Here is a 21,884-nt window from a genome sequence, read left to right as displayed (position 1 = left end):
GACTGATCAGTGTACACTGTTCACTTGTAGAAAAATGCCACAGTGAATTTCACCCCTTGTAAAACTAATGTATGCTAATTTAAAAAAATGAAAATTGCTTTCTGATCAATACTGTGAATTCTGGACCCATTTTCAATAAACTAGCACTCCTATATCATAGAAACAATGACTGAGTTTTTCTAACCATTTACAGTGGAGAACATATGAGTACTGAAGAGATGGAAAACTTTTTGTTTTTTAATTTTACATCAGCTCCCTGTTTTCAAGAAGCTCAACAAAGAGGAAGAGTTAGACCAAGCTAGATATATTTCAGAACAAAACTTTTGAAATTATATTCACAGTTTCTTTATGTGATTTCTTGGCTATGTTTTGTGTCTTACGATGTGAGTTGTTATGTTCATTGGTCATAAAATGAGAAAGCTAGAGAGAAGTTCTCATTCAAAATCTTTACTTAACTAATAAGGAAGGAAAAGTTTACAGGTAGAAAACCTTGTATTCACACTCTGAGCCAATGTAAACACCTGTTTCCTTTGATTAATCTAGTTTTCTATTCATTACCTTCCATTGTCCCATTATTTATCTCAACATCACTGAGTTTTCATAAAAGAATTATTATCCTTCACTGATTTTGTCACTTGATTGCGTGACTTCATCCAAGTCTTTTTGTTGGCATCCTTGAAATGAAAGGCACATGACTTCCAGCTGTCAAATTGTCTACTTTTAAGTCTCCCTAATTATTCCTCCCCAAAACTAGAAAGAAATTTTAATTGAAAGAATTCAGAAGGAAGGTAGAAATGAAATATTGGAATTGTTTTCACATCATTTGTGGAATACAGTGTTGAATTGTGCATCACATTAGAATTTGACCCCTGGTTACAACTATGTGTCAGACTGGATAACACCTTGCCAAATCTCCTTTCATTCCCTTATAGTCATATAACAAATCATATTTCAATTTAGGTGACTCTATCAATACAATGTCAACAGAGGGGATACTTGCCACTTTTTACCTTCTAATCTACCTTCCTAAATGGGGTTCTCCATGCTTTTTGATGGATAGAAAACTGCTGTTTTACAAGGAAGGAAGATAAAAAAATAACAAAGTAACTAAAACAATAATATGAGAGAACAATCATAAATTAATTTTTTCACTGTATAAGTAAATTGGAGAGTTTTCCAGAATCACCATGTTAGAAGGTTAGCAGACTTTTTTTCTGAGCTAACTGGCTATTAAATGGTGAACATCATGATAAAATAACCATCAGGAATTTCAGCTCATTGCCATGATTAAACACAGAGGTAATAGAAAAAAAGGCTTAAAAAAAAGGCATTCCAGGGCTGGGAATATGGCCTAGTGGCAAGAGTGCTTACCTCCTACACATGAAGCTCTCGGTTTGATTCCCCAGCACCACATATATGGAAAACGGCCAGAAGGGGCCCTGTGCTTCAGGTGGCAGAGTGCTAGCCTTGAGCAGGAAGAAGCCAGGGATGGTGCTCAGGCCCTGAGTCCAAGGCCCAGGACTGGCCAAAAAAAAAAAAAAAGGCATTCCAGAGCATTTAATAAATCTCAGGGAAAGCAATATGAGTCTAGACCATTGACAATGTAAGCCATTCCCGTCCTCTTCCCAGATCAACACAATAGAAACTGTATTCTGAGTTGATCTTGTTGAGAAAGTGAGACTTTTTTTCTAGCTCCAAGGCTTAAGGCTATAAGTTGACCCAAGGTACATCTCTTTGTTCCTCAGTTTGCTACTATTAATGGTAGACTCTGGCAAAATGGAAATGAAAGAACAATGATATTAGGTACCCAGTGAATAGAAGTCAAGTAATTCCTATTGGACTTATGTAGCCCAAACCCTAAGTATACGAGCAATAAAAAACATAAGTAGCAACAATGGGATTTCACTCTTCCAATAGAAGAATGGTATACTATTCATAAGGAAATAGGAAGACTTGGATACAATTACATTAAGTAAAACAAGCCAGACCCAGAGAAACAAATACTTCATGGTTTGCCTCATTTGTGGTAGCTAGAATGTGCCTATAAGTCTATAAGTAAACATGTTGGCCCAATGCAATAATTACAAATGAATTAACAATTATAACAGACCTTAAGGTATGCTCAAAAGAAATTTTATTTAGGAAGTCCAGGTCAAAGTCCAACAATATAAGCAATAGGAAATGGGTACTTGAAAGAAGGAGAATGCAAGGGGAAAAATAAAATGTATTCATTTTAAAATGAAAACATACAACATAGAAAGATGAAGGTTCTGTGACATAAGTTGGAACCTAAATGATGATTTGTAATGTGGTGATAAGTCAGAGAAGCTACATTTTGTGTGTTTTTTTGTTTTGTTTTGTTTTGTTTTTTGCCAGTCCTGGCGCTTGTACTAAGGTCCTGAGCACTGCCCCTGGCTTCTTTTTGCTCAAGGCTAGCACTCAGCGACTTGAGCCACAGCACCTCTTCTGGGATTTTCTATATATGTGCTACTGAGGAATCGAACCCAGGGCTTCATGTACATGAGATGAGCACTTTACCACTAGGCCATATTCCCAGCGAGAAGCTACATTTTGAAGGCTCAAATCTTGGAGTCTTTATATGAACCTTAACAGTCAGCAGGCAGGCAGTTGTTACAAAGGCCTGCACCCTGCAAATACACTTAATACTGTAAGGAAACAGACCAGAGAGGAAAGAAAGAACAAAAACAAAACCAACAAACCAATTAACCTCAAATGGAGAGCTGAAGTGGGAATGCCATGGTGGCCAGAGAAGAGCCAGGATTCAGAACACAGGACATAAACACAGAGCCTATTGACATGGAATAAAGGTGTCTATGCTCACCAGACTCTAAATAGTGTCAGAGCAGGGGGCACAGTCACAGCTATCACCCAGTAGCCATGTCTACCTCCAGGGATTCGAGCATGCCCATCACCTGGGCAGCTGGGGCATCACGTTCTCCCTAGTATGAAGACAAGATGCCATACTCTATCATTCATGCAGTGGTCAATATTGTGTTGTCCAGACATGGCTTCCCTGTTTCAGTTCAACCAAAACTAGCTATTGTATTTAGGTAAAAATTTGTAAGGACCTGGGTGTCAGTAGCTCACACTTGTAATTCTACATAGGAGGCTGAGACATGAAGATCATAGTTCAAAGTAAGACTGGGCAGAAATGTCTATGAAAGTCTTATATCCAATAAACTATTTAAAAAGCCATAATTGGAGCTATGACAAGGGCAAATAAAAAGGAATGAAGAAATATAAACAGAAAGAAATATGAAAAACTCTTAGCACATTTATACATGTGAAATTAGTGTGCTATAAAAACTGAGATATACTTTCAGAAAGCACAAAAATTGCTTGAAGAAATTGTTAAATACTTTCTGAAAGTGAGAAAAGAAGATAAAAATATGCATCACTGTTGCCCCATGTACTCCACATGGAATAGATGCAGAGGCTTACACTGTGTTAGTCAATTTCTCTTGCTGTAGCAAAATACCTCTGAAAAGCACCTTAAAGGGGAACAAGTTCAGTTTGGTTCAAAGATTCAGAGAGTCAGTCTGTTGTGTGGACTTTATTGCCCTAGGCTATTTAGGCAAGATGAAAAATATGGTGAGGAGGAAGAGGAGGAGGAAGAGGAGGAGGGGGAGGGGGAGGGGGAGGGGAGGGGAGGAGGAGGAAGGAGAGGGGGAGGAGGAGCAAAGTAAGAGGGTCCAGGAGGTATAGGAGGGGGGAAAGGCAGAAGGAGAAAAGGGGGAGAAGATGAGGAGGCAGAGGAGGAAACTGCAAAGCACCCTGGGATAAATATCACCCTTCAAATGCACTCCTCCACTATCTGATTTTCCCCAACTAAGCCACAATTCCTAGAAACATATTCTGGTAGGAACTCACCAGTGTATTAAACCACCAATGACTTCCTTTTCCCAAAAAAGACAACTTTGAATGTCCATGCTAGCAGATTTTACCTTTAATAAACCATGTAGGGGTGACAGTTTATTTCCAAACCAAAAAACACACCAAGATATATTATAATGCAAATATTGATTTTCAAAAAGAAGGAAACTCTTGACAGCATTAAAGGATAACTATTCATTACTTAGTATCATACTGCAGGAGCAAAAAGGATGCTTCTTCTTTTTCTCCTTAGGAAAAAGAGAGATCAGAATACAGACAGTAATACCCAGGGAGAGGACACTTAATGGAAAAACATGAAATGAAGACACTCCCCAAATGCCAAACTGAGAGAAATTATTGCCACCAGACTTAATCACAGAAAGTATTGAAGACAGTTCTTTAGATAAAAGGCAAGAAAACACAGAAATTAAATCTAAATAATATAAACTGTCTGTAAAGGAGATTATCTGTAAAGGTAGAAACTTACACTCAATGACCAAAAAAAAAAAAATTCATTACTACTGTTCTTCCTTTCTGTTAACTAATTAAAAGACAATCATATGAAACAATGTGTGTATTATTACATTGTTTGGTCTATAACATGTAGAACTGTAATATATTTAGCTCAAAGGAAGCACATAGACATAAAGCTGTTTGGAGGAAGGAAATGATAGCAGATGGTAACTAAACCAGAGGAAGAAAGGAAGAGACACACAAATGGAAAATAATACATTTAATGAGTCACTGTAAATAGAAACACACTTTGCTTTCTTTCAGATTCTTTAAAAAGTAAAAATTTATAAAAAATTAATGTCTAAAACTATATTAATGGATTATAACCCATTTGAAAGTGCTCTCTCTAACAATAATAGCCTATGGCAGTAATATATGATAAACATCTTTCTCTGTAGAATTAATTTAGTACAAATTTGAAGTAAATTATAATAAATTAAGATACATATGGTAGATCCTCTAACAACTAAAAAACAAATAAAAACAGAAACAAAGAAGGGGAATATTAAAATGGGGAGAAAGAGGGTAAAAGGTGAACCAATGAAACAATGCTTACAAACTACATTCTGTAAACCAAACGTACAACCTGGGGGGAGAGGGGACTGGGAAGGGAGAAAGGTGAGAGAAAAATGAGGGAGGAGGTAAAAAGTTTGAAAAGAAATGTACTCACTGCCTTACATATGAAACTATAATCGCTCTGTAGTTCACTTTGACAACAAATAAATCAATTTAAAAATAAAGTAAAATAAAATAGTAAAACTCCAAAGTGATATGGAAAAGAATAAAATGTTACAATAAGAAATAGTCACTTAATAAGAAAGGAATGAGAAAAAGATAGGAAGAATAAATATGAAGTGAATTAAAACAAAGCATAAAAGAGCAGTAATAAATTTAATTATCAATACTAAAGTTAAATGTGAGTAGGGTAAGCAGTCTGATTAAAATAAAAGATTTTATAATTATGTTTATTTTTTGAATTATGTACCATCTAAATAAGATCCACCTTAGATGTAAGAGAGACTGAAAGTAAAATTTTAATTAACAAGAACAAAAAATGTAAGAAAACTGAAGGGGCCAGATTAATGTCAAGGGCTGGGAATATGGCCTAGTGGTAAAGTGCTCGTCTCATATACATGAAGCCCTGGGTTCGATTCCTCAGCACCACATATATAGAAAAAGCAGGAAGTGGCGCTGTGGCTCAAGTGGTATAGTGCTAGCCTTGAGCAAAAAGAAGCCAAGGACAGTGCTCAGGCCCTGAGTCCACGCCCCAGGACTGGCAAAAAAAAAAAAACAAAAAACAGATTAATGTCAAAATTACTTAACATTAAAAATATTGTCAGAAATAATTAATATATTTGTATAATATTAAGATGTTGATTTCTGAAGAAACATAAAAATCATAAATGTATACATAAATATATAATGCATATATTGTTATCATGCATAGAGAAAAGGAAAAGCTCTGAAAGAAGTAAATGAGAAATAGATAATTAAACTATAATGACTGTAGCTATTATTATAATGGAGAATAACATTAATAAAGGATAACAGTGGAGAGAACTACATAGAGAGGAACAAAGAAATAGAATCCTTGAACAGCTTTACCAAACAATAGGATGTGACAAATATTTATACTTCAGACTGCAGGTTTATTTCAAAGGGACCTGAAATAGATATGTTAATTTTCTTTACAACTAGGTTTCGTTATACTGTATAACTGTAAAAATTATGATTTATTAATTTTCAATTAAATTTAAAAATTTAAGAATCAGTGGTATTTAGTACATTAAAAATGATCCAAGTGATGAACATGCTAATGCTCTGGCTATGGGAAATATATACAAGAAAGAAGGAATTGTAATGCCATTTGCCAGGGAAAATGTGTAAGACCCTATCTGAAAAATTACTAAAACAAAAATGGGCTGAAGTAATGGCTCAAATGGTCTAGCACCTGCCAGAAAATAAGAGATTCTGAGTTCAAACTCTAGCGTCACAAAAGAAAAAAAATCCAGAAGGGATATTATGAAAATAATTTATTTAAAATAATTGTAAAAGAATAAAAAATACAATATATAAAATCAGTTTGCATTGATTCAATTTCATTGTACTTATGAAAAGATATGTTGAAATGAAACTCCTTTTTTATAGCTAAAGATAATTTTCAATGTTAACTAAAACTAATGTTTACAAAGAAAAATGGAAGCATTCACATTCCCATTCAAAACTTAGTGTGAAACTACTGTTGTATTGAGAGAAAACAGAGAGGACACATTTTGAGAGGTTGAATTGGGAGTTGTATTAAAAGGCTTTCTTAAAGACCAGTAGCCTTGTGAAATACACTTAACACTTTCAGAAAAATGAGTCATAAAAGCAAAAAAGCAAAAAAGAAAAGAAAAAAAAAAAGCAGAAAGACAATACCAACAAATCAGATCAGCTCCAATGGAGAGCTGAAGTGAGACACCATGGTGACCAGAAAAGAACCAGGAGACAGAAGACAGGACGTGAACATGGAGACACATGGCATGGTGTAAAGGCAACTGAGCTAGTCTGGGCCTAAATAGGCTCAAGTCAGGGATCAGGGTTACAGAAAGCTTGATAGCTCATCACCCAGGACTGGCAAGTCCAGTAACCTATTAGCCAAGTCCTCGCCCCTGCCTATAGGAATTCAGGAACATCCATCAGTTGGGTGTGTGACTTCCCTTACTCCACCATGAAGACAAGATGGTGACAGTTAAACCCCAAACCCTATCATCCACCATGTGGCCAAGATGCAAGGTGGCACTGGTCAGATTCAGTATCCCTAATTCACTACACTATGAAAGGGCTGTTGAATACATCAATGAATAACTGCATATATATGTATGTATATATTTATATATACATATATACATTTCTTGTTCTTGTTAATTAAAATTTTACTTTCAGTCTCTTGTACATCTAAGGTGGATCTTATTTTGATGGTACATAATTAAAAATAAACAGTTATAAAATCTTTTATTTTAATCAACTGCTTAACTTATTCACATTTAACTTTAGTATTGATAATTAAATTTATTCCTGCTCTTTTATGCTATGTTTTAGTTCACTTCATATATATCCATATATATATATATGTATGTATATGTCAGCAAAACAAGATAGAGAATCCATCTATGGATAATCATGTATGTATGTATATATGTATGTAAATATATATGTATGCATCCACATCCACACACACATATATGTGAGTGAAAATAACTTAAAAATTAATCATTATCTATGGTAAATGGAAATGCTTTCCAGTGATAAAATAACACCTTTCTCAATAAATGGTACTGCGTAAATGCATATATGAAAAAAAAAATGTAGGCAAACCAATTTGTGACACAGTGTGCAAAAATGAACATAAAATGAAGTTCAGAATAATTGTAAGAGAAAACAACCATAAAAAACTTAGAGAAAACCAAAGAACACGTTTGTGACCTGGAGTTAATGATTTTATAATAAAGGCAAAACAGAAGCCAAAAATGAAAGAAGTATGTAAATAGCACTTCAATGAAAAAAAATACCTTAGTGTTTCAAGGGTATATCCATAAGACAAAACTCACAACCTATAGAACAATATAAAATATTTGTAGATTATACATCTGATGAAGGACTCACATCCATGATATATGATAATTTTGAAATTTAAAAACCAAAAGAAACAACTCAATCTAAAATTGGCAAAATAAATGAAGGAAATTCACCTATAAAGAAGATATGAAAATATTCAATAAGCTCATGGAAATATGTACAGAAAAGCTAATAGGAAATGTAAATCAAATCAAGAATCAATTTCATAATAACAAATAGTATAATCAAAAGACAGACACTGAGTGTTGACAAAGAAGTGGGGAAATTCATACATTGCTGGCAGGATCATAGAACTGTGAGATTAAATTTGGAAAGCAGTTATGTATTTTATAATCCGTTAAGTATAGAAATACTAAATGAGTGAATTAAAAATATCACTCCTATGTATATTAAGGGGGAAAAAAACACCTTGTCACATTCTTGTACGTAAATGACACAGTTAGCCAGGTACCAGTAGTTCATGCCTGAAATCCTAGGCTATGAAGGAGACTGAGATCTAAGGACTGATGTTGAAAGGCAGTTCAGACAGAAAAGTCTATGAGACTTAAACCCCAGTTCTGGCAAAATAACAAAAGAAACAAGTGAATCCCAAATCCTATGTTATGATATGTAAGATACTGGGTCTTTGTTTCTGATTTGTGGTACAGAGCTCCTTAACAGTCATCTGTTCTAATAAAATGATTCTTTGAAGAGGAGAAGTAAGTAGTTTCAAAGTGAGGGCTGGTTATCAGAAAGACCTACCTTTAAATATGTTTAGGAATTTCAACCTTACAAACCCCCCAGTATCTGTGGAGGTGGGAAGGATTGAACATGATTTAAGTTCTGAACCTAAGTTAAAAAAAAAAACTCATTAAAAACATATGAGGGAGTAGCTAACAGTACAAGAAATGTATCCAATGCCTAACGTATGAAACTGTAACCTCCCTGTACATCACTTTGACAATAAATAAAAGAAAAAAAAAACATTGAATTACTGAGTTTAGGGAGCTCCCAATTGTTAGAACATTATCTATTTTCCAGTCACATCCTACCTGTGTGTGGCTGGTCTCTCCTACTCTCAGGATCCTCGTTCATGGTACCCAGAGCCTCTTTACCTGTCTGTTGTTCACTAATGTCCTAAGAAATTAATAGTAGAAGTAAAATGTTTTGCTAAATTCTATGAGTCATCCTAGCAAACTATTAAACCAGAGGAGGCATCCTGGGTACCTTCAATTTAGAGTCTGTAGCCAAAAGTATGAACAGCATAGAACATGAAATTAGAAAAGGGAAGTACCCGTTTGGGTTTGTTTGTTGGTTGGTTTTTGTCTTTGCTGGTCTTGAATTCAAGGATTCCTGGGAACTGTGCTTGAGCCTCTTTGTGCTCAAGTCTAATGCTCTACTACTTGAGTCACAGAATACCATTTCAAGCTTTTTCTGAGTAGTTTGTTGTACATAAGAGCCTCATGAACTTTTCTGACCAGTCTCACTTCACACCACAAATCTTCAATCTCAGCTTCCTGAGTTGCTAAGATTACACTAAAATAGTTTCATCAGATTTATTTAAAATATATTCAAGATCCAGAGACACGAAAAATGAAAGAAAGTTTGGACAAATGGTATTGCATTAAACTACAGAGCTTCTGCATGGCAAAGAACATAGTTAGCAAGATATACAGAAAGCCCAAAGACTGGGAGATCTTTGATAGCCATACAACAGACAGGGCCTCATATCAAAATACACTTACAACTAAAGATATTAAATTCCTCAAAAATTAGCCTCCAAAGAAACAGCCACCCTATTAACAATTGGCTAGAGACTTCTCTGAAGAGGAAATAGGAATAGCCAAGAGATTCATGAAGAAATGCTCAACATCTCAGGCCATAAATTAAATGCAAATCAAAACAACATTGAGATTCCATGTTTCCCCGGAAAGAATGGCCATTAACAAGAAATCTAATAACAACAGATTCCTGCAGGTATGTGGCCAAAGGAAAACACTGTTACACTGTTACTGGGAGTGTACACTGTCCAACCCCTCCAGAAAGCAGTATGGAGGTTCCTCAAAGGAATAAACATGGAGCTCCCCTAGATCCAGAAATCCCACTTCTGGGTATTTACCCAAATGTCCAAAGATAAGGGAAAGGAGAGGGAAAAAGAGAAAAGGAAGTGAGGAAAGGGGAGGGAAAACAGGACAAGAGAGAGAGGAGAGGAGAAGTAAACTATATCCCTCATTTTCCCCCACTCCTGCTTGTAGTCCTTCAAGCCAAGAATGAGGGTTTTATTGGCAAAAGAATCAGGGCTACTCTGAATAGACTAAACAAAATAAATCTAAACAATTATTGTGATCTTGAGAGCTGATTAATAGTGCACATATTTGTAACTGTTACTCTACAGATGTTTTGAAAAATTGAAAAAAAAAGTGAATGAAAATATTTCTATTTGTAGTGAGACTGAGAATTATTTGTAAACTGGGTTACCATGTATTTTAGTCTTTGTACCAAGCAAGAGGTATTTAATCATAAATAAGAGGGGAAATTAGGTATTGTATGGAAATACACCAACTAGATTATAAAGATTGTTTGAGGAACTTTATTTCTCTACTTAGATTTTCATTCCCTTCCCCAAAACATTTGAACTCATTGCTACATTATCTCCACTGCCTCTGTGGGAGGAATCTTTCCCACACTACTGATGATACTTTAACATGCAACTAGTCTCTAAAATGTGACTTCAATGGTAGGTTTACACAGCTCCATCAAAACGACAGTATGTAGAGAACAAGGAAAATAGGGAAACAGACTATAAACTGTCAAATTATTGTTAGCTAAAAACAGGCAGTTTAAATTCCTTGCTTCAAAATGCTCATAAAAATGTGAGTAATGGCCATTGTATTTAAAAAAAAAAATTAGGACAAAGCCTCCACACTATCTGTATTATATGCAACTGCTGAGTATCTGGGATTACAGGTATGAGCCACTGGCACTCAGCTCCTGAAGTAATTGATAGCATCAACATCTTAGCAATGAAGAGTTAGTTATTCATAAGAAAAATAACTTCCTGATTGTGGGTAGAGCTGGTCAGGTCTGGTTGAGTCAGCTGGAGTAGCACACTTCCTGCTCATGGAGACGTAGCCCACAGGCACGTCTGCCCGGCCTACCGGCCACGATCTGTCCACGATCCCCCACTCTCCGGGGGACCAGTTGGTGCCTGCCACTAGTGCCTTATCAACTCCCCGATCTGCGCAACAAGCAACAATAAAGGAGACTGCTTCAAGCTTGTCCTCCCGGCGTGTGTTCCTGTGCGCGTCGTCGTTCACGCTTACCTCCTGCGGGAGATCTAGCCCCGCACCTAATGATGTTGAGCTCTAAAACCTGAAGTAAAATTTGCAGCAGAGATTTATGGACACACATTTAAACAGCAGCACAAGTTAGTATGAACTATCCAAGATTTCTGTGGAGAAAAATTTACAGACAAGAATAATAAGACTCCACCAAAGAGCAAGAAAGGAATGCACAAAGAAATCATGTATGCAAAGACAGGCTGATATCTTAAAGTGAGAAATACACATGAAGAGACAGGAAATTGTGAGAATTATGATGTTATAGGAAATCTTGGACTTTCCAACAAAGCCTCAAACAGAGCCCTCATCAGAGTGAAAGAAACACTGAATGATTCCTAGAACTACTGAAACTTTGGATTAGGAATTTAAGGTTTGTTTTGTGTTTTGGAGTGGGGGAGTGGAGTGGTAACTTGAGTTTGCAGGCTCCATGCTTGCTAGATGACTCGAGCTCTGAGTCATTACAAAACCATTTGGTGAAAACAACTGTACAACTCCTAAGGGAGAGAGGGAATGGGGGAGGAGGGAAATGAAGAAGGAGGTAACAAGTTATATAAGAAATGTACTCACTGCCTTACATATGAAACTGTAACCCCTCTGTACATACTTTGAAGATAAATAAATAAAAAACAATAGATAACTGTATAAATTGCATTGGAAATGTCAGCTCTGAAGAGTAATCAGGGCCAGAAAGATGGAATAATAAAGGACATGAAGGCTAAATGTCTGTATAACTTGAGTGATACTACGCACTTCCATCTTTCATTTGTCAACTACATTTTTATGTGTTGAATTATAGATAATGAAGTGGTATAATTATTATTGCAGTGATCATTATTAATGTCCAAAAATTCTAAAAATCTCAAGTCACTCAAAACTATAATTATCCCATTCTAATTATCTGTATGGTTGACACAGAGGTAGCTCACAATATAATAATATAACTGAAGAAATGCTAAATACTTTTGACTCTCAAATAAAGAATAAGTCTCCTAGAAACCATTTCAATAACTTTTTATAACTTAAACAATTATTTCTAATCTTCTGTAGTATTTACAAATACTAAAATACTACATATGCAAAAAATAAAAATGTGTGGTTTTATGAAACAAATTAATGATTACTACACCTTTGCATTTTATCAAATAATCTAATTTAAATGTTAAATGTCTATGTAGCTATAGAGCATAACATCAGCAAGTGCATAAAGTAACATACTCAACATATACACATATAATCCTTGACTTAAGGTAATATTGCAGTACACACACAAATGAAAATAGTGAAAATAAATTTAAAATGTCACAAGTCAAAATACACTTAATATACATAAGCAACTGAACATTGCATTTTAGCAAGCAGCACACTGAAGAGAATTGGCCACTTACTCACATGTTCTCGTCTGATGGGTAAATGAAGGTCGCTACTGTTTGTTAGGATCTTGAGCTTGAGAATCTATGTACTTCTCGCCTAGAAATGATCACAATGTAAAATACAGTCTACTGAATGCATAGCTTTTGTATCATCTCAAAATAATTGTTAGTCTAGTCTAATATATTATAAGTCAAGAACTATTTTTGTGAATGTGTGTATACTAATATATATGCATGAACACTATTTTTTCTACATGCATGATCACTAAATATTGAAGGAATTTTGAAGCAAGTATTAGACAACTTGAACTGTAAGTAACCGCATTGGTAATTAGAGTTAAAATACCTATGTCTGTTTGTGATAAAAACAATTTTTTGTTTGATTTGGCCTGTTTTGTGTTTCTAATTCCATTTTGTGTTGAGACCTCTGTCCTATAATCAGGAAAATTTTTCCTACTCTTAAATTATAAAATCATAAGGAACTAGGCTGACATTAACTTTGAGAAACTCCAAACACTTTAAATTGTCATGTCAAGTTATATACGCTCATGCTTACTGGTGCAATTACCAGAGAGGTTATTTGTGACACTTTTATATTGTATTGCCTTAAAGGGTAAACAAAGAACCTGAGAATTATTTGTACATGGTGAGAACATTATATTTTCATCTTTAACCAAGATATGAGAATCAATACATCTCATAACTATGATCCTTTAAACAACTACTTAAGTTATCAAGCCAGCACTTCTGAGTCATATATAAATGCATATATTACATATATAAATTACAAGACTGCTTTTAAAATTGTGTCTAAATAGAATGTTCTTAACTTTCCTTGGAATAAACTGTAGAGAATTTAGCACAATCACCTCTTCAAAATTCTTCACAGTGTGATATGGTAGGACATATCCTTAAGCAGGTTTATTACTTGGATATAATAAAAATATATCAAAATAAAGCCTTCCATTTGCAACTTTCTCACATCAACAACCGACTGTGCAATTTATTTCAAAATCTTGCATGGATAATTTAGCCCTGAAAGAAAGATAGAATTGGTTTGTTTCTAACTGAAAAAAATAAGAAAAAACAAAGTTAGAAATGGATGAGTTAGAGGTTGGGTTTTTTTTGTTGTTGTTGTTGTTTTTGAGTAAAGAGAGACATAGAAATATTCCTCCAAAGATCCCCAAATAAAATTGTTTTTGTTACAAAATTGTGTACTGGCACTGTAATCTTTGTAACATATGCAAGATTACATTTTTTCTCACAAATGAGCTATTTCTATACAATTTCTTCAAAATGTAGTATTAGAATAGGCACTTCTTTGAACTTGGAGGCTTCTTTTCCTGAGATTATTTTTTTCTGACATGCTTTTGAAGCCAATATTAGTGGGCATATAATTATCCTGTCATATTTTGGTTGCTATATACATTTTCTTAAAATTCTACCTGCAGGTCTTGAAAATTCTGGAATGAATACTCTTATACTGTCTCCTATTTGTTTCTCCCATCGAGCAAGAAGAGAAGTTGACAGAAAATACATGTGTTACAGCAATGATTAGCAAATAAATGCTTAAATTCCAGAGGCAGTTATTTCCTGTGAAACATTCTCATGTGGATTTATATTTCTTCATGTTTGCTTGGGACTTGACAGTTCATAAAATGTGTACAAATGCATTATTTCATTTAAGTCTGAATATCATTCTAGATTGTTTCCCATTATTTAATTCATTAGCATTGTGAGCCTCTCAGAATTGGAAAAACAAAAACAATAACAAAAACTTCCCAAGATCATCATGATAGGCTGTTGAATGAATGAACTTGTTGATCTTCCAAGGCTGAAATTTTCCTCCAAATTTAGCAAACTATTACAAGGTTGAAAGTACCTCAAGTTTCCAAAGACATTAGTATTCTCACTGTAATGTCTTTTAACTGTGATTAACTGTGCTAAAACAAATGTATTTATTAATTATTATTGCCCAAATATAATTTCCCTTTGAGTTGTTTTATGTATTCATAATTTATTATGGATTGGTTGTTCATGTTCTATGTTGAATTATGGCAAAAAAAAAATAAAGTATCCAGAACACAGAAACAAATGAAAACTCTCTAGTGATGGTCAGTCTCAAGTTGCAAGTAACACAGGAATATCACAGTATGACAAGTTAGAGCTACAAGGCTACCTAATACTAACAGCTCAAATGGAGAGTGCATCACCTTTAGAATCTACATGGCAGAAGAGAAGACAAAGTCCTCTGGACATTTTATATAGTAATATAGTGCATTTATTGGAGAAATTCAAAGTTCAGAACCTTCAGGACTTTGTTGCAATATACTGTACTTTTTAATAAAACATCTACAGTGGCTAGGAATGTGGCTTAGTGGTAGAGGGCTTGCCTAGCATGCACGAAACCCTGGGTTCAACTTCTCAGCACTACATAAACAGAAAAAGCAGGGAGTGGCACCGTGGTGCATGTGGTAGAGTGCTAGCCTTGAGCAAAGAGAAGTCAGGGACAGTGCTCATGCCCTGAATTCAAGCCCCAGAACTGTCAAAAAAAAAAAAATCCCAAGCAGAGAGGAGAGTAAATTCATGACAGTAGTAATAGAAAAAGCATTATAAATATACAGTTTAGCTAGGAAGAGTTTTTAGAGATCATGGTCAAGCTGATGTCCTGCATTAAGCAAACACGGTGAAAAAATGATAGAGAATAAAACTCAAAACTTTACAAATACAAAGAGCACTTGCTCATGCCTGTAATCCTAGCTACACCAGAGGCTGAGATCTGAGGATCATGGCGCAAAGCTAGTCAGAGCAGGAAACTCTCAGTGAGATTCTTATCTCCAATTAACCACCAAAAAGCTGGACCTGGAGATGTGCCTCCTGTGGTAGAGCCCTAGCATGGAGCAAAATGCTTTGGAAAAGTTCCCAAGCCCTGAGTTCAAGCCTTAGGATCAGCATGCATGTGCACGCGTGCACACACACATACACACACATTCACACACACAGATAAATGATAAAGTTAAGTAACAATCAAAACTATGCACTATGTAAAATCATACTGAATAAATGAAATAAACAGAATTAGTGAATTTATGCGTTTAATGATTAATTTCATAAATAAAGGGTACACTATGTAAATAAAAAATACAACCCCTATTCTCACAGAGCAAGTCCAGCAGGGTAGATAAATAAGAAAAAAATCCTGCACAAAACCTCATATCGGAATAATCAGATTTATGTGACAGTAACCAATTCCTCTAAAATTTTATTTGTTTTACCCTCCAAAAATATTTTCTTTTGATGATACCTATCCAGCAGAACTCAGGCATGTAGGTCTTTGCAACAACATGGTTCAAGGATCCATGATTTCACTTTTGTATTATGCTTCCATGATCACCAAAACAAGACACTTGTTAGCTTTCAAAGCTCTTATTCAGCCCTGACACAGTATCTCCCACCTACATTTTGTTGGTCAAAACAATTCACAGAAGTCTAAATAATTTCAAGCTGTGTTTGAAAATAAAAACATACAAGGCTCCAAGGAAGCAAATTGGAATATATGAATAATTCTAATGATTCCCGTTAGAATCTGAAGAAAGAAACAGAGTGTAAGCATGCTCTAGTATCTGTTTACAAGGGCAATAATCCTATGACACAATGGGACATACTTGTGTCCATGCTTAACCTTTACTTCTTCAGATGCCCTAGCTCCAAAATAACCATATTAGAAATTAAGTTTCAATATGTGAATTATGGAATCATATACTATTCAAACTATAACAATGATGAGTGGATTGTACACAGGATTGTAGTATCTGCCTTGTTGAAGATTCTGATTACTGGCTTTGAAGAGAGTGGTTGCCAGGTTGAAATCAGTCTTAATGGAATTAGCTACAAAGCAAGCACTGAAAGGAATCACTGGACAACTAGCAAGAAATTAAGGTTGTCATTTTACTGCCTACTATGACTGAATAGCAATCAACAGCCACTGGAGGCTGGAAAAACCTCTTGTTCACAGTAGAATAAAATGTAAATGTAGCCTTGATTAACCCCTTGATAGCTTGTTGCTTTGTGGGATCCTCAGGTAGTGAACTCAGATAAGATATCTTCCATTTCAGTCTGACAGAAATCACAAGGCAATCAATATATATATTTTTCCAGTTACAGTATTAGTGGTGATGTTATGCAACAACACATAAATTATGGAAGTAGGGATGATGTGTTGATTAATTTGTGATAAGCAATATTACAAAAAGGTTCAAAAGCATGATTTAATCCAAGCACAGTTTTGAAAATACAGGAGGACATGTTCTCAAATATCATAGGATGATTCTGGTGTTCAGGCTTTTGTAATTCTCTGGTGTAGAGTACATAAAATGTGGCGTATCAAGCTGAAAAGGAAATGTGTAGAATACTGTGAACTACATAGTAGTTCATCCCAGAACAGGGTGTTATGAGATTCCTGAGTTCAGTGAGCCAAGTCACACACAGTACACCCAGAGCATAGTGTAGTTTGGGGTCCCTCAGCTCTTTTGTGATATAGACACATGAGAAAATGATATTTACACCCGGGACAGCTTTCCAAGCCTTCAGTCCATGGATCTCAAGGTCTCTGATTGGAATCCTATTGCCTATCTATGGGTGACTCATCTGTTGCCTATCCTGTAAGAGTGCTAGCTCTCTCAAGACTTGGGTTAAGTAAGAAATTTTGCAGACATTCAGTTGGTGCATTAAATAAATCAGAGAATGGAAGTGAAGGCAGTTCTAGCTAGACTTAGAAGCTTGAACTTTTATGTGTGGAAGGAAATAGAAGTATTCAGTTTCAGTGGAATAAAAGGAATGTGATTATGGAGATGAGAGGAAAGTCAGAGAGAAATCTACCTAAAATTCTGACAAAAATATTAAAGGATTTAGAGTAAAGGAGTATTCATGAATGTATTAGACAAAACAAAAACAACTATTTTATATTGTCTCCAAAAGTAAATGCATAGCTCCTGAATGTATTTTGATATGTTTGTACATTATTTAACATATTTTTCATCTACATGTGTAGTCTTGGCTATACTACAGACTATAGACTATTTTATTCCAGGTTGGTCTAAAATTTATGATCTTCCTATCATATTTTAATCAACAATAACATTGTAAATAAAATAATGCATATTTTCATAAAATAATGTATATTTTTAATTAAATAATGCTCTTTTGTGCCAGTTTATATCAACATAGTGAGTTGTAAAAAAACACTTATAGAAAGAATTTTCCATATGCATAATTTATGTATTTGTAATAATATGAAATATGAAACATACTTTATGGAAGAGCCCAAACAATTGTTTAATGTTTGGAATAATTTTTAAATTAATAACAAATTTGTACATAAAAATATTTTTTTAATTTTATTTTATTGTCAAGGTGATGTACAGAAGGGTTACAGTCATATACCTAAAGTAGTAAGTACATTCATTTCTTTTTTTTTTTTTTTTTTGCCAGTCCTGGGGCTTGAACTCAGGGCCTGAGCACTGTCCCTGGTTTCTTTTTGCTCAAGACTAGAACTCTACCACTTAAGCCACAGCACCATTTCTTGCTTTTTCTATATATGTGGTGCTGAGAAATCAAACACAGGCCTTCACATATGCAAGGCCAAACACTTTACCATGAGGCCATATTCCCAGCCTCAACTACATCCATTTCTTGATGAACATGTTGCCCTTTCCCTCATTTTTCTCTTACATGCCCACACCTCTAATACACCATCAAATTTCCAACATGTTTTCTTGTGAATTTCACTGTTGCATCGCTTCACCCTTTATCCTTTGTCTCACCATTTTGACATGCCCCTTCCATTCCCTATTTCAGATGAACCTGTATAAAATAACCAAGGGACCGTAAATCACATACAATGACAACAGGATATTAACCATAGGAAAAAAATGAAAGCAAAAAAATAATTCCATATAATACATTAAAAATAACAACTACAATGTAAAACCTTTGCTTCCATATCTTACAATTCATTTTGCTTAGCTTCATCTTATATGATCATATATACATAGCAATTGAGCTATTGTGATCCTCTGCTATGACTATCCTAAATATATACTAATTACTAACAATGATGGAAACCATGGAATATATTGATTTGGCTTACTTCATTTAATATGATTTTTTGCCCCTTAGTAGAAGAATGGATCAAAAAAGTGGAATATACAATGGAATTCCATCAGAAAGAATGTTGTTTCCCCATTCGTAGAGAAATGGAAAATATTATTTAAAATATACCAACTATATTTAATAGACATTTTAATCCTCCTTTTCTATACAATAAACTAGAACAAACTTTAATGACCTGCAATAATATCAGTTTTTGTTTCTTAATATTTCATAAACTCTGCTAAGGGATTATCTTTTCCATAAGTCATCTTGTAAAGTTACTCAAGCTTTATGTTCACTTTGTGAGCTCAGCTGGTATCCAAGAAAAGTTGAAGTTCAGTGCAGTTTTATATGCATTCATCACCTCAGTCCTTCCAGCTCACCTCCCTTTAAGGGAACTCTGTGTGGGCTCTCTCACAGGAGAGCAATCTCTCTATGTTCTTATGTGAGTCCTAACTTTTCTAACAGGCATGTCAGGGAGACCGCCAAGTCTCCTAAAAGCTGAGCCCAGACTGCACTGGAACTGTTATTTTGTAATATACCTTGGTAAAAGTTAGGCCAGTTCACTTACCAATGTAAAAAAAAAAAAGATATCACATGTAGAACATTTCTGGACACTATCACACAAAATAAATAACACAAATGTAAAGTTTGCATTTCATAGCTAAATATTAGAACTTGAAGAATTCAAATTATTTTAAGGTTAGTAATATAATTTAAGATTGAGGTGGTCTCTGGCAAAAGAAACCCAAACAAACAAGCCAACAAACAGAAAACTTGTAGAATTAAAAGGAGAAATATACATTCTCTAATCAGTAACATGTTCTATTTGCATTCCTGATTGATTTTGTTGTTGTTATCAGTCGTGGGGCTTGAACTCTGGCCCTGGGCACTCACCCTGAGCTATTCAGCTCAAGGCTAGCATTCTACCACTTGAGCCATAGGGCCATTCCCAGTTTTTTGGTAGTTAACTGAAAATAAGAGTCTCCTGGGAACTTTCTGTATGGGCTGGCTTTGAACTGCAATCTTCAGATCTCAGCCTCCTGAGTATCATGAGGAATGAGTAGTCATGAGGGATATTTCTATTCTCTTCTTAAAGAATGACAATGAATATTAAAATTCAGAAACAGAAGTAATTCTTTAAGGAAATATATCAATTTATCTGTGTACTCCTTAACTTGAATTATACCAATAGAATATTAAATTGTTTGTAGAGTTCTGCTCCAAATAAAGACGCAGTTACTGAAAAATGGCATATATAAATTGTATGGCAACAATATTATAATTATTTCCTTCATAGTCCAAAAATAGAAGTTATAAGTTATCTTTAAGACTGTACATTTGTAACTTGTCTGAATTCTAGGGATTCAGTATACATTTATATATTTGAAATTATCAGCAAATATATATATTTTTTTTTCACCCATCTGATGTCCTTAAAAAATCTGGATATTGCCAGGTGCCAGTAGTTCATGCCTATAATCCTAGCTACTCAGGATGAGATCTGAGGATTATGGTTTGAGGCCCAGCCAGGAAAAAACGTTCCATGTTACTCTTATCTCCAATTAAACACTTAGAAAAATAGAGGTGGCACTGTGGCTCAAGTTATACAGCTCTAGCCTTGAACAGAAAGAGGCTCAAGGAGCGCACAGAGGCCCTGAGTTCAAAAGCCACACACACACATACACACACACACACACACACGTGTATATGTATATATATTTATATATGTGTGTTAATATATACATATATGTATCCTTGTTAATTTTATGTGTCTCATGATTTAGTATGAAAATGCTTTATTGGAGTCATAATTCAAACAAGTCATTTGAGTAGCCATGACCAGTTGTCTTACTTATGTAATTTGCCAATATTTCATTACCACTTGTGAAATACTAAGATATCAGATACTTTCTGAAGTTATTGGTATTGAATTTTTATTTTTTTACTTCCTGAAGTTATTGGTTTTTAAATGTTATTTTTCTCACATGTGGTCTGAATAAAAACACCCTCTTATTAGAGTTATCATTTGCCAGTAGATTTCTAAAGTTGTTTTAAATTATTATTTAAATTTCTCATAATGGAACCATAAAAACGTTTATTTCATTTTTAAATTTTTTAATTGATTTATTGTCAAAGTAAAATAAGTTTCTTAATGATGCCATTTACTGATAAAATGATTGAAGGATTAAAAACTCTACTTTTCAGAATCCTACTTATTACCTGAGCACTCAACATGCTAAGACAATAATTTATTTCATAAATAAACTATGTGTTAGAAAAATGACTTTTTTGTGGCATGGCTACAATTCACTGTTCCTGAGTTCTTTTGCTCATAACTAGCACTCTACCACTTTGAGCCATAGCACCACTTCTGGTTTTTGAGTGATTAATTCGAGATAAGGGTCCCACAGGGACTTTCTGCCTCGGCTGGCTTCAAACCAAGATTCTCATAGCTCAGCCTCCTGAGCAGCTACGATTATAAGCATGAGCACAGGCATTCAGCGGGAAATCCTATCCTTTATTAACCAATAAAAAAAAGCTGGAAATGGTGAGATACTCCTGTCATCTCAACTATAGAGGTAGCATAAATTGGAAGATCTTGGCTCTGGCCAACATAAGGATTAGAACAAAACTCCCTCTCTCTCTTGTCTACACACACACACAAAAAAAAAAAAATTCAAAAAATAGAGAGTGGCATGGCTGGCTCTGAGGTGACAGAACAACAGCTGCCTAATTATTTTAAGACTTTGAGTTCAAACCCCAGTACTGAGAATAAAAGAAAAATATTCTGGCTTTGGACTGCAAGCCCTCTTTGAGTGTTAAATGTATTTGTACAAACTAATGCTATCTAAAGAAAATATAAACTATATATAGACCACTAGTGGTCCTTAGAATCTCTATTGTAAAATTGGTAGACCATATTTACACAGAAAACTAGGTTGCAAAACCTGCATAATATTTTTAGGATGATATTTAAGCATTATTTTGTCTTTGACCCTGTCCTATACTACCAATT

The sequence above is a fragment of the Perognathus longimembris genome, chromosome 3 (assembly GCF_023159225.1).
Source record: "Perognathus longimembris pacificus isolate PPM17 chromosome 3, ASM2315922v1, whole genome shotgun sequence".
NCBI lineage: Eukaryota > Metazoa > Chordata > Mammalia > Rodentia > Heteromyidae > Perognathus > Perognathus longimembris.
This window is presented reverse-complemented; position numbering follows the sequence as displayed.